This window comes from Rhinolophus hipposideros (genome assembly GCF_964194185.1).
Source record: "Rhinolophus hipposideros genome assembly, chromosome: 3".
Classification (NCBI taxonomy): domain Eukaryota; kingdom Metazoa; phylum Chordata; class Mammalia; order Chiroptera; family Rhinolophidae; genus Rhinolophus; species Rhinolophus hipposideros.
Genome location: NC_138049.1, coordinates 108,932,027 through 108,946,818, shown reverse-complemented (window position 1 = coordinate 108,946,818; position 14,792 = coordinate 108,932,027). Strand labels below are relative to the sequence as shown.

General features: G+C 38.8%; 1 pseudogene across 1 annotated transcript; it reads left to right on the top strand.

Annotated features, from left to right (window-relative positions):
* Nucleotides 1–12,363: 12,363 nt before the first annotated feature.
* On the top strand, nt 12,364–13,112 carry LOC308496319 (cofilin-1-like; annotated as a pseudogene). Its single transcript has one exon. The product of its transcript is annotated as a cofilin-1-like (transcript).
* Nucleotides 13,113–14,792: the final 1,680 nt, after the last annotated feature.

Genomic DNA, 14,792 nt, shown 5'->3' with positions numbered 1-14,792 from the left:
GGATAGAAAGAATTAACATTGTTAAAATGTACATAGTACCCAAAGCAATCTATATACTTAATGCAATTCTTACCAGTGGCATTTTTTCACAGAAATAGAACAAAAAATCCTAAAATTTACATGGAGCCACAAAAGACCCCGTTAAGCCAAAGCAATCTTGAGAAAAAAGGAGCAAAGTTGGAGGTATCATGCTACCTGATATCAAACTATACTACTAGACTATAGTAATCAAAACAGCATGGTACTGGCATTAAAAAAAAAAAAGGCACAAAGTCAATGGAACAGAATAGAGAGCCCACAAATAAACCCCATGCCTATATGGTCAATTAATCTATGACAAAGGAGGCAAAAATATACAGTGTAGTAAAGGCATTCTCTTCAATAAATGGTGTTAGGGAAACTGGACAGACATATGCAAAAGAACAAAACTGGACAACTTTCTTACACCATAAACAAAAATAAGCTCAAAATTGATTAAATACTTAAATGTAAGGCCCAAAACCATAAAACTCCTGGAAGGAAATATTGGCAGCAAACTGTTTGACATTGCTCTTAGTAATATTTTTTTTTAGACATGTTTCCTTGGGCAAGGGAAACAAAAAAATAATAATAAAGAAATGGGACTACATCATACTAGAGAAGTCATGTACAGCAAGGAACCCATCAACAAAATGCAAAGAGAACCTACTGAATGGGTGAAGATATTCACCAGTGACATCTAATAAGGGGTTAATATACAAAATTTATAAAGAATTCATACATTTAACACTTCCTCCAACCCCTTTCCCCGCCAAAAAAAAACCCAGTCTAATTTAAAAATGGGCAGAAAACCTGAATAGACATTTCTCCAAAGAGGACATACAAATGGCAAATAGACATATGAAAAAATGCTCAACTTTACTAATCCTCAGAGAAATGCAAAATAAAACCACAATGAGATGCCCTCTCACTCCTGTCAAAATGGCCATCATCAAATCAACAAACAAGTGTTGGTGAGGATGTAGAGGGAAGGGAACCCTAGTGCACTGTTGGTGGGATTGCAGATTGGTGCAGCCACTATGGAAAACAGTATGGAGGTTCCTCAAAAAATTAACAATAGAACTACAATCCCGCTTCTGCATATTTATCCAAAGAAATCCAAAACATTAATTTGAAAAGATATATGCACCCTATGTTCACTGCAGCATCATTTACAAGTACCAAGATATGGAAGCAACAGGTGTTCATCAATAGACAAATGTATAAAGACGAGGTGGTACATATATACAATGTAATATTACTCAGCCATAAAAAAAGAATGAAATCTTGCCATTTGTGACAATATGGATCAATCTAGTGGGTATTATGCTAAGTGAAATAAGTCAGGCAGAGAAAAGCAAATACCATATGATCTCACTTACATGTGGAATCTGAAAAACAAAATAAATGAACAAACAAAACAGAAACACACTCATAGATGCAGAGAACATATTGACGGTTGCCAGAGAGGAGGGTTGTTGGGGGGGAAGGGTAAAAAAAATGAAGGGATTAAGATGTACAAGTTGCCTTTTATAAAAACAGTCACAGGGATGTAAAGTACAGCATAGGAAATACAGTTAATGATATTGTAATGACTGTTTATGGTGGTGTCAGGTGGTGTCTAACTTATTGGGATAACCACTTCTAACTTATATAAATGTCTAATCATTATGTTTTACACCTGAAACTAATATAATATTGTATGTTACATTGAAATTTTTAAATTTTCAAGAAAAAGAGTAAGGTTTGTTATGAAGATTTGAATCTGTGCTTTCTCCATTGTTAAAATTTTCTTGTGAATTGAGTCATCCTTCTCTTCCTGGTACAGAAAGAGAGACACCTTACAAAATGGTTTTCTGTTTTCAGAAAACTTCTAGTTTGTTTTCAGAGCTTCTTCTGTGTCTGTTGTTTCTCAAAATAATATTTATGACAAAGAAGCTAATTTTAGGGTGGTATATTTGGCCACCCTTCAAATTCATGCCTTGTTCTGATTTCCTTTCCTTATTGTAATCTCTTGATATGACCAAATTTTGAAAAAGAATTATGGTTTTGTAACCTTTCCCTCCATTGTATGTAAGTACATCTTCCAACACTCTTGAGCTGTCCAGATCAAACTCCCTTCTCCAAGAAGTTCCTTCTGGTCAAAAACTACATTGTATACTTTACCTTTAATTCCCCTCTTGGATTCTGTCAACTGATATAGGTTATAGGTATGAAGACTCCAGCCAGTCCCAGTGTTAAGTTGCCTTTAGCTCAAAACAATCTGCATATCACAGAGGAATAATTTGGGATGACTCATTCTGGATCCCCACACTCTCTCCTCCTTATACTGATGCCTTAATTTATCACTTCAAGGAAGGTTAGAACTCCCTGTTTGCTTCACGGAGTTCATCGTATGTTTTCTCAAACAATTAAGTAACATTGGGAGGTTGGGGTCTCCTTGGAAGTTTCAGAAGAAAGGAAATTTAACAGACATTTCCTATATCCCTTCTCACAGTTAAATGCCATTTGAAAAGGGACATGTTAAGAAGTGAAAAATTTCATTAGTTTTATAAAAGTTTTCAGAGGATAATTAACTTTTATTCCATGAAAGAGTCAGAAATGTAAACATTGCAGGATGAAGTAGGGTAAATCCAACCACACAGGATGGATTTTGGATAAGAAACCATACCTTCCTTAGTGAATTTTGAAAGGAATTTGTAATCTCCTTCTCTTTCTTTAAATAATCTGTATTTATTTTTCTTGTTGGAGAAAATAGTTTTGTGGAGGTGAAATGTGCAGGAGAGTATCCGGGATTCCAGAGCTAAGGGACTGGCAGGAAAAGGAAGAGGTGAGAGAAAATGAGAAAAGGGGGAAAGGAAGTAAGAAACAAAGAAGAAGCTTTCACAGAAGAGATTACTAGGTCAAGATCAAAGGTCATTTAGTTTGGTGGCTAATACTTCAAACCACAAACGATTGCATTAGGTAGAAATTTTAGTCATTTTTCCTTCTCTTTCTCCTTTTCTTTCTTGTCATCACTACCTTCATGTTATGAAAGTAAAAATACCCCAAAAAACTTACATATGAAGAACTTGCATGTAACATAATGTAAATTTCATAGACTTGTTCAAAAAATGTTTACTATTATTACAAACAAAAAGAACACTGATTGACTGGAGAATTACTCTATTTTGCCGTGTATAATGGGCACTTTATGGCCACATTTGTGAGGGAAAAATAAGGATGTTCATTATATGTGGGTAGTACTAATTCCATATCTATATACATGTTGTTAATTCTTTTATTTATGTTTAAGATTTAAAAGTGTAACTCTAGAAATAAATAATGACATCCATATGCAAAATAGTACACTGGAATACAATAATAGGTTTTGTTGAAATTATGATGATCTTGCAATGAGGAAGAGCTCTTGGCCTTTTATGATGCGTAAATACCATAAATTTGTTACAGGTACATACAATTTCTTGTACCTTGTATTTGTTCTCGTGTTTGTAATTATTTGTTACATAAAATTTCTTGTACCATAATATGTTAAAAAATAAATGCTAAAATTCCTTTATAATACAGAAAATAAGTACCTAAATGTAGACAAGTAAAATTTTGAATTAAAAAATTAAAATGAAAGATTTTTTTCTCTGAAAGTTTGGGCCAAAATCCTGGGTGCACATTATACACAGGAGCGCATTATACATGGCAAATATGGTATTTCAAGTTGGAAAGTTCTTGCTGAGATGTGGTGAGATAGATGCCTAAATTCTCCACTTTTTAATAAATTCAACTCTAAATCCGAATTCTATGTGATTGTATTAGCTAAGTAGGGAATGTTAAACTACAAAATCTTAACTTCCATGGCTAAAAGTCTTTTTGTAAGTAATGGTTTGTTGAGCCAAAAATGCTAGCCAAAAGACCAGTCTTGGGCATGGAGTCTAAACCACCAGCAGCATGGCTGTGTAGGAAAGCCAACATGTCCATCGTCCCAGAGTTTTACAAGCATTTTTTATACATCAAGTAAGGAGAAGGAAGAAGAAGGAGGTAGTCTGAAAGAATTTACATGAGATATTGGTAAAGGAGTTGAGGGAGCTGAAGCAGGGCCAGCTCTAAACCAGCAGAGTTCACATAATGTCTGCTCCTGTGGATTAGCTGGGGCAGCAGTCCAGAAAGCCCACATGTAAACACATGGAGGCTCCTGGAATTAGATGGGGACTGGCTAAAATAATCTACAGAAATAGCCACCTGGAAATTAATCCAAAATTCCAACAGGCAAAAAGGAATGTGAGAAATCTTTTGTTAACTGGTCAGCAGGCATTAACAGGCTAGCAGTGCTATCTCTTTCTCTCGTTCTCTGGCTTTTGTAATTCAATTTAGAACATCTCAGAATTTTCTCCTTGTCAGGAAGAAGAATGTGTTTAGTTTTGAAGGTCATAATCCCATCGTTCTCTCATGTGAGTTGTCAGAAAAAATTGTGAGTTCAAGATGGGGGTGGGGGGGAAATCCCACTGTCTAAGATAACAGTCCTAGTCAAATATTGCGTGGCTTAAAAAACATAAGTTAGTTTATTTCTTATAGTTCTGGAAGTTGGAAAGTCCTGATTGGGTTCTTGTGAGGAAGAAAGAGGCTGGTTGCAGAAGGCTGTGTTTGTTGTGTCCTCACATGACAGAAGTAGAATGAGGAAGCAAGCTTTCTCAGTATTCCTATAAGGACACTAATCCCATTCATGAAGGTTTTATCCTCATAACCTCATCTAATCCTAATTACCTTCCAAAGAACTCATCTCCTAATGACATTACATTAAGGGGTAAGGTTTCAACACATGAATTTAAGAGGGGCCACAAACACTCAGTCTATAAGAGCAAATTCCATTGATTTTGAGCTGTCTTACAACTCTTTAAGATGTAGAAAACTGATAATAGTGCAAATCATTTTCATCCACAGAAGTACAAATGGTGTCCAATGGAATGGAATTTATCATTACTGTGGAAATTGAAAGTTTAAAAAAAATCTGTTTCAGGGCCGGCCCGGTGGCTCAGGTGGTTGGAGTTCCATGCTCCTAACTCCGAAGGCTGCCGGTTCAATTCCCACATGGGCCAGTGGGCTCTCAACCACAAGGCTGCCAGTTCATCTCCCGCAAGGGATGGTGGGCTGTGTCCCCTGTAACTAGAAAACGGCAACTGGACCTGGAGCTGAGCTGCGCCCTCCACAACTAAGACTGAAAGGACAACAACTAGACTTGGAAAATAAAAGTCCTGGAAGTACACACTGTTCTCCAATAAAGTCCTGTTCCCCTTCCCCAATAAAAACCTTAAAAAAAAAAAATCTGTTTCTAAATTTATTTCAGCATTCCAGATTGTCTATAAATGAGTGGTACTTTGAATTTTCTTTTGAACCAATTGTAACACCTCACTGGTTGCTACATTACTTCATGAATTAGATAGTCTTTGACACATACTCATTTCTGTTTGTACGAAAGTCATAATTTTACCTTTTTTAAAGTATCCTTTATCAATTTGGTAACAATTGAGGCATATACACCAGTGGCAGAAACAAATGTCAGCTTTGTGGCTGGTAAATGGAAATTGCAGGACATGGTTTGGATCTGAAGCTAGCTTGGATGGGCTTTCTCTACACCTTTTTCCCATATCTAGGCCTGGAACCACGTAAACACACTCACCCGGCAGCTCTGCGAAGGCACAGGTACTCCCAAAAACCACCAGCGCAAAGGGCTAAGGGAGACCACAGAAGCTGAGTATTAATGCCACCCAAAAGAGAAATATGGGTCAAAGAAGGTAAACTCTTACTGACTTACTCAAATGGCAAAGAAAAGAGTGAATGAGGGCTGAATAATTCCCAATAATTCCAAGAGGCACTTGTGAGTAAAACAGGAAGAGGAAATCTCCTCTTAAAAAGTAGTATTATAAAAATTTAGTAATTGTGTTTTCTTTTTTTTTTAACTAAAATTAACCTTTTAAATTCCAACATGACAGTTATACGAAAAATCATTTATGATAGTGTCCTTGTTACCTTTTCTTCTAGAAATTTCTGGGGAAACAGCTATCTCCTCTCCCTCATACTATCTTCCTCTCTTTTTCTAACTCTCCCAGTTCTCCAGAACAAACTACAAATACTTCCAGTGTCTTCAGAGACACACTTGTCTGGTACCCTGAAAATGATTTTATGAGGACAGTGGATACACATGCATGTGTCATATTGCTCTGTACACTTATGTATTTAATAGTATGATAGAAATCTTGTGAGAATTAGTTTCACTTCCCCTCCCTAAGCTTTTATATTTCATTTCATATTTCACCTACCCACAGTTAATTTAAGGACTGCAGGGAGCTGAGCCTATTTGGTAGTAGTTGAAACCATTTGGTTCCAGCCACCTGAATTCAGAATGTGGCTTCTCAAATGGAACAATTGGATCTTGTCCATAATACATGTTTCCTGAGAATTTTATTGTCAACTAAACCAGTTTTCTTTCCACCTGTCCAGTCTCTCACATTTTGACTATTAGGATAAAATTAATAATAAAATGAGTACAGTCATGAGTAGTTATAATGATGGAGAAATATATAGTCATGCAGATATGAATCTTCAATAGCTGGCATTAAACACTTAGTCTCAAGATACAAGATTTACATGCTTCTCCTGACATATAAAGAAATCTTGGAATGTGGTGCTCCTGAGGCACAACCAAAGTCATTTAACTGGAATATAAGCAACATAATAGCAGAAACTTATTTTATTATTTTTAAAATTTATTTAATTTTGTATTCAGTTCTATCCTATCCCATCATATTGTATCCCATCTCCTGTTTTTACTGCCACAGCCCCAGGGCTGCATCCCTGGCACATGAACACACCTTAAATATTTACTGGATGAATGATAGAAATAACTTAAATGTTCCCACCCCACCCCCCAAAAAAAGTGGACAAATGAAGTAGGATATATCTATCCTGTGGAATGATTTGTGGTATTTCCTTTGTAAGGAAAAGAGTTTAAGTGTTCCCACGGAAAGAACCTAAGATATATTAAGTGAAAAATTTGTCAGAGAATGGTGTCTTGGTACGACCACATTACTGTAAAAAACAAAATATTTTTGAATACATACATGCAAATGCAGACAAAATAGAACAGTAAGACACAATAAAATATTGATACATTTGGAGGAGGAAGGTATAGCTTTCATATTTTGTAGTCAGTTTTGACTGAAGAGACAAAGCAATAATTATCAGATGCCACTGTGAGTGTGAATATGAATAATTTACAAAGGAAATGTTTGAGAACTAGTTTCATGATTTTTGAAAATACCGTGTTTCCCCGAAATTAAGACCTAGCCAGAAAATCAGCTCTAACGCATCTTTTGGAACAAAAATTAATATAAGACCCAGTATTATGTTATATTATATTTATTATGTTATATTTATTATATTATATTATAGACCCAGTCAGGTCTATAATATACCCAGTTGGGAATATAATGTAAAATATAACAGACCCAGCTGCGAATATAACATAATATGACATAATAAATATAATACAACACAACATAATACTGGGTCTTGTATTAATTTTTGCTCCAAAAGACGCATTAGAGCTGATTGTCCGGCGAGTTCTTAGTTTGGGGGAAATACGGTAGAGAGGAGAGCAGTGGATCAGTGCAGGATTTCTTTACAGAAAGGACTGAGATTGGTGGGTAAGCGCAACCGGAAATACTCAGGGGAGAGCCTCGGTGGGAAACAAACTGGGCGGGTCACGTGCAGAGGCAGAGAGAACAGGAGATCAGCACCCCGTTCTCCTTCAGCATCACAAGGGGTATCCTGCCCTAATTCTCGAGGTTTCCAGGTTATCTCGCGATGTCTCAGAGAGGTCACCCTCTAGTAATTTGCTTCTTATCAAGCGTCTTTGCCCCAAATCTCGCAGCTTCCAAGATGTCGCGATGCTTCCGTTTTTACTACTTTTGGTAACAGTGAGAAAATTTTTTAAGTCAATTTTTACTCTATGGGTCAGTAAGTTATAAATGCGTATTGCCCCACTCAATATACGTATTTATTTTGAAAAACAAAGGGGGAAAATGATGTGTCAGAAGTGGGATTCGAACCCACGCCTCCATTCGGAGACCAGAATCCCCAGCTGGGGAAGCAGAGCTTGAGTCTGGCGCCTTAGACCACTCGGCCATCCTGACACCTTGTCTCAGGGTGCAGACTTTTCACTAAAATAGATATCCAGGAGCAACGCCTCTGTGAGGTATGTTAAAGTGTCGATGTCAGTGTTGCTGGGTAACAGACCTGAACGGGAAAAGGCCACCTGTAGGTTGAAAAAGGAGACTGCAGGGAGTAGAAAAATGTTACTGCATAAAACTGGACACAACTGTCTCGCGGGCCTTACAACTGTCATTCCTATCTCGAGAACGGAGTGCAAGCACTTCCTGTGCCCAGACAGCCCGTATTTCGGGAAGGAAGGAAGAACATCAATCCGCCTAGATCGTTTGGTCGACTTTCCAGCCGCCAGTCCTCATTGAAATCTTGAGCGTTAGCCTCGCCCTACGGTTTCTTTGCATTGAAGGAAAAAAGAAAAAAATTAACACCACGACCCTGATTCTGTGGCGTGGCCCTCTTTTGTCTCCTCTGTTTAGGTTTCCTCTGTCCCCAGAACTGCCTTACCACTGTTTGAGAAGAGTTTCTTTGGGCCGTGGCAAGTGACACGGGGAAAGAGCCTGGGAAAGGCGGCGCGGGACAAGACGTCTCCCGCAGGTGCAGGTGCCACGAGGCCAGTCTCTGCCGCAGGCGCGGACCTGCCCCCAGTCCAGAGAAACTTCCGAGGCATTGGGCTCGCCCCCTGACCTCCCTGGTCACTCTGAGGTAGTCCAGATTTCAAGTTTTAATGGCATCCGTCGCCAGGCCTGGGGTAACAATGAAGGTGTTGAGGGGATGTGGCGGGGCGAGAATGAGGAGGCCGTGCCGCATCTCCTTACGCAGCCTTTCCAGCTCTCCCTCAGCTTTGCGCTAAGTAATCTGAGCGCTGGGTCTGGAAGGTGCGAGCTCACATATTTTAATGGAGTCTTGAAACTAAACAATCAGAAATGATTCCTCCAACTACACTGACAGCCCTTAGGGATCAGGTAAGCAGTGCTAAAATAATCTCTGTAGGCCCAACGCCTGCCCGGGACGGCGCCTGGCATACATGGTAGGGGCTCAATAAATATATTTGACTCACTTGCTTCAACTGCTGTATTTTGGGCCCTGAAGTTCAGAGTAGAAACATATAGATTTGAGAATTTTAACTAGGTTTTGTCCCGATGGATTAATTTCTGTTATTTATTAACACACAAAGGTTTTCCTTTCTTTTTTAGTAATGTAAAGGTTAGGTCTCTTTTCTGCTTATCCAAGAAATAATTTGCTATGTTTTCTTTCATAAGCTATAGTTCTACTGGAAGGAAGTTGTTCCATAAGTGATTCCCAACATGGCGATTGTAACCTCTTCAAATTTTATAATTTTTTTTCCCTAATAGCAAAGTACTGCACATAACCCAGATTGCAATGTTATTGAACACTAGATTATTTCTAACTTTTCATTTTTATGAGCAATATTCTAAAGAACGTCCTTGTTTAAATATTTTCAAATACCCATAGTTATTTCCTTAAATTTTCAGAAGTGGAATTGCTACATCAAAGTTTATCCAGTTTTAAAAGCCTTTCATACGTAATGTCCAACTGCTTACCAAAAGAAATGAAGCAATTGAGATATTCCAAACCTGATCAATATTGAATACTATAATTAAGCAACAAAACAGTTTAATGGGTGAAAAATGGGAAGGCATTGTTATATGACTTTATTAGTGAGGTTCACATTCATGTTAAAAGGATATTTGTTTCTTCCTCCATAAATTACTTACCAAATGTTTACTGAGGTGTTCATTCATCTTTCCTTATTAATTTGAAACTCATTATATGAAAGATGAACCTTGTGATAGTTTCTATTTACAAGAACCCAGGTAGAAATTCCTTTTACTAACAAGGTTCCCATTAAGTCCCTTAATCATTTAGTCAATTTCCATGTCATAGAAACTATAAGCTATAAAATTAAAAAGGTTCCCATGTCAATCTTTAAAAACCAAAGTGTGGCACACATTTAGTGTCCTGGTAATATTATCATGCTATACATTTACTTATATTCCAGGTCATTTTTTGTTCCATCCTTATTTCTTTCTTCCTTTATGTATGCTAAATTCCTGCTACCTCGGTTTAGCTTTATGTTTTAAATGGCTTGAAGTTCTTTCTGGAATAAGATGAGATACGAGGTGTGATCAAACAATACGGTGAATGTTTAAATAAAAAAAACTTTTACTAGAGTAAGACACATTGCCATTAATCCCTCTCAAAACACTCCCCCTTGCTTCAAACATACTTATCCCATCATTCTTGCCACTTTCTGAAGCAGTTCTGGAAGTCCTCTTTCATGAGTGTCTTTAGCTGCGCTGTCATGGCTGCCTCAATGTCCTGAATCTTTCTGACTTTGGGGAAAAGCCAGAAGTTGCATGGTGCCAGATCCAGTGAATAAGGTGGTTGAGGACACATTGTAATGTTTCTATTTGATAGAAATTGCCACATACCAGAAGCAATGTGTGACATGGAACATTGTCATGATGGAGAATGATTTACTGCACACTTTAAAACACACCTTCTCTCAAACATAGCTCACACCCGACTAATTGAACTGAACAAGTTGAAACTTGTCACACAGTTACTAAGGTTCCACATGCCAATGGAAAGATCTCTGCCTTTCCATTGGAGTGCTGATCTCGGCATCAGCACTCATCGTATTTTGTGATCACATGGAAAGTCTCCGTGTCACACATCACTTCTGGTATATGGCAATTTCTGTCAAATAAAAACATTACACTGTGTCCTCATCCACCTTTTTCACCAGATCTGGCATCATGAGGCTTCCGGTTCATCCCCAAAGTTAAAATGACTGTGAGAGGTAAATGTTTTGAATCAATTCAGGACATTGAGGCAGGCAGGACAGCACAACTAAAGACACTGAAGAAAGAGGACTTCCAAACTGCTTCAAAAAGTAGCAAGAATGATGGGATAAGTATGTTTGAAGCCAGGGAGAGTATTTTAAAGGGAATTAATGGCAATGTGTTTTACTGTAATACATTTTTTAATTTAAATATTCACTGTATTTTTTTTATCACACCTAATATGTATTTTTACATTTACTAACAATATTTATTGTGCCACAGGACTTACCAGAGGTCATCCTACATTTTTATGGAAATATCTTCTACAAGAGAATTATTTTTAAGTAACAGGGATGGGGGTGAAAATTGAGATGAGGCTATATTCAAATTGGTATTGACCATATATTGAAGTTGTTGAAGTTGGGAGATGGTATGGAGGGTTCACTGTGTATTTTCTCCATTTTTGTGTTTGTTGAAAGGTTTCCACAGCAGAGTTCAATAAGGCGTGAGGGTGGGGGAAATCACCAAAAGCATGTTAATATTTTGATATATTTTAGTGTGTTTTTTTTTATGTGAAGGTTGAAAAATATAAAATCTCTCTAAACTAAAAGAAGTTAATATCTTTTTTCTATTGCATTCTTCTGTGTATCACAAATCCCAGAATGGGTTTGGCAATTGTATCCCATACTATTATCCAGATACATTCTGTATGTGCTGTGAATGAGGAATCTTAGAAATAGAGGAGTGTACCTCAAAATGTTACCCTCAAATGCCCTGGTTACATTTCAAACTTCAAATGCAAAATTAAGCCCACAAACCAGATCTGAGAAATTTGTAACTAAGCTAAAAATAAAAGGGCTTTCAAAGTGAGAAGCAACAAGCATCTTTGATATCAAAGAGAATAGTTATTCTGGAAGGACTGATACAGTCAGAAGCTCAAATAATGTTTCCATTAGAAGACAAAGGCAAAAGGTATTGAAGAGAAAGGGAAGGGGAGTAATTACGTCAATAGAAGAAAGGCATTTCCATCTTACAGAAAAGCTTACATAGTGATGCCAATTCTAAACAATGTTCATTTTTCAGTCCAGTAGTCTTAACTGCTTTCTTTTTATCTTTGCACAGTCACTTGGGCCTAAAGATTGCTTTAGGCCCAGTGCAAAGGTTATTTTGCTGTTTTAACATTTTGGAGGTTTTAGGCATAAGACATATAAGGCAGTTCCTCTGGGATGGCAGCTCAAACTGCATTTATTATTATTTTCTAACACTCTCCAAAAAGAAACGGGTAATATAACTGGGAATTACTGTCAAATTCAAGTACAGCGGATCCTCAAATAATGTCATTTCATTATGTTGATGAGATGCCATAGGGAACTTAACTCGTTTATATCTTAAACCTATGGTTAAAACTGGCTTCATGGTTCAGTCGGATCCCGGCAGCAGCTGCAGCGGTTCTCATCTTTTCTGGCTCTCCTTGCTGTCGCCTTTTTGCTTCCGGAAACATGGCCTCTGGTGTGGCTGTCTCTGATGGAGTCATCAAAGTGTTCAATGACATGAAGGTGCGTAAGTCATCGACACCAGAGGAGGTGAAGAAGCGCAAGAAGGCCGTGCTCTTCTGCCTGAGTGAGGACAAGAAGAACATCATCCTGGAGGAGGGCGAGGAGATCGTGGTAGGTGATGTGGGCCAGACTGTAGACGACCCCTACCTTTGTCAAGATGCTGCCGGACAAGGACTGTCGCTATGCCCTCTATGATGCAACCTATGAGACCAAGGAGAGCAAGAAGGAGGACCTGGTATTTATCTTCTGGGCTCCTGAGTCTGCACCCCTTAAGAGCAAAATGATCTATGCCAGCTCCAAGGACGCCATCAAGAAGAAGCTGACGGGGATCAAGCATGAATTACAAGCAAACTGCTACGAGGAGGTCTAGGACCGCTGCACTCTGGCAGAGAAGCTGGGGGGCAGTGCTGTCATCTCCCTGGAGGGCAAGCCTTTGTGAGCCCCCTCCAGCCCCCTGCCCGGAGCATCTGGCAGCCCCAGACCTGCCCATGGGGGTTGCAGGCTGCCCCCTTCCTGCCAGACCGGAGGGGCTGGGGGGATCCCAGCAGGGGGAGGGCAATCCCTTCACCCAGTTGCCAAACAGCCCCCCCACCCCCTGGACCTTCCTCTTCCCTCCACCCCTGACAGTTCTGGCCTTCCCCAACCGCTTTTGATCTTCTGATTATTCTTGGGTTGAAGAAGACCAAGCTCCCCCCAGGCACCCCAGTTTGGGGGTGTGTTTTTTTTAACGACATCCCGACTCCCCACCTGTTCCTCCATTTCCCAAGCTGCCAACTTCTAACCGCAATAGTGACTCTGTGCTTGTCTGTTTAGTTCTGTGTATAAATGGAATGTTGTGGAAATGACCCTTCCCCATGCCGCCTGGTTTCCCTCCCTTTTTCCAACTGGTCATGGCCACTCACGGAAGTAGGACCAGTGAGGAACCTTCAATTAAATTAAAAAAAAGAAAAATAAAACTGGCTTCATTATATGTAGTTTTTCTGACACTCAACCACATTAAATGAGGCCTTAGTGTATCGTTTGCAGTTTGAAATCTAAGCTATTTCATTAACATCCTAGCAAAGCCAATGTCCCAAAGACAATCTACACTGGTTTTGTTGGGCTTTCTCATTGTTCTTCAGAGACTTCAGATAGAGGAATTTCTGGGTTAAAAGAGGGGCAGGGGATTTTAGTGATTTAATACATAAACAAGTACATTTATTGCAGGACTGATACTGACCTCTCAGTCTCAAAAAAAAGGGCACTGATGAAGAAATGTAGACGCAGGATTTCGGCTTCCTCTCAGACCCGTGGTCCATGTTGTCTCCAGCAGTACACAATGTTCCACTCAACCACAAACCATCTTTTGTTGCTCTCTCTAGTTTTCATGTGTTTTTTTTTTCCTCTTAATTGACTTTAACTTTTCCATAAACAAGCCATGTTCTCTCTATTCTCCTCAGGATCCAAGTTCAGCTGGGGCATCAACACTGCTTAACTGTATATTTATAGAGTCAAAGAACCATTCTTTCATTTGTGAAGAGGCAACCCACCTACCATTGATACACTAAGTACTTTATGAATTTTGTTTTTTATTTTGCTGGGAGATGAGTGCTTTCCATCTCTTCTTTGGGATCACAGATAACATGGAGGGCCGGGGCCATGTTGTGTTTCCTTACTCTCTGAACCTGTCCCTGCTAGGTCCCACCTACTCTTGGGGAAGATGCTCTTCTCTGCCTGCCGGGCCAATATCAGAAGTTTAAAACAAGAGAAGCTGGAGACACAATATTCCTAGGGCAGCAAAATAACTAAAGAGAGAGGAATTTTTGATGTCCTAATGCATAATTAAAAATGTCAGATGTTTTGAGGAAAGAACCCAAAGAGGAGCCTAAAGAATACTACTGGGACCCATGTCTGCCGTAAGGGCCCAAATCCTGATTTAATGAATTCAAATGTTGCTTACTTACCTTTCTGCTAATGAGTAAATTTAGAATCATTTACAGGTTCATATAGATTCATCCAAAATGGCAGGGTTTTAAAAAAATTAAACATTTATATGCCTATGAATCCATCACAAGAACCAGAAGATGACCAACACAGTAACCTACCCTCCCTTTCTCCCCATTGGTAACCACAATCCTGTCCATATAGAAAGGGTCTCGTAAGGTAATGTAGTCTGACTTTTCGCTATTTTTAGGAAGAATCACTGTTATAGTATATCCCCATTCACACTGGAAGTAGCTTTGTTGACTCCAACAAGGTAACACATCCCTGCCCA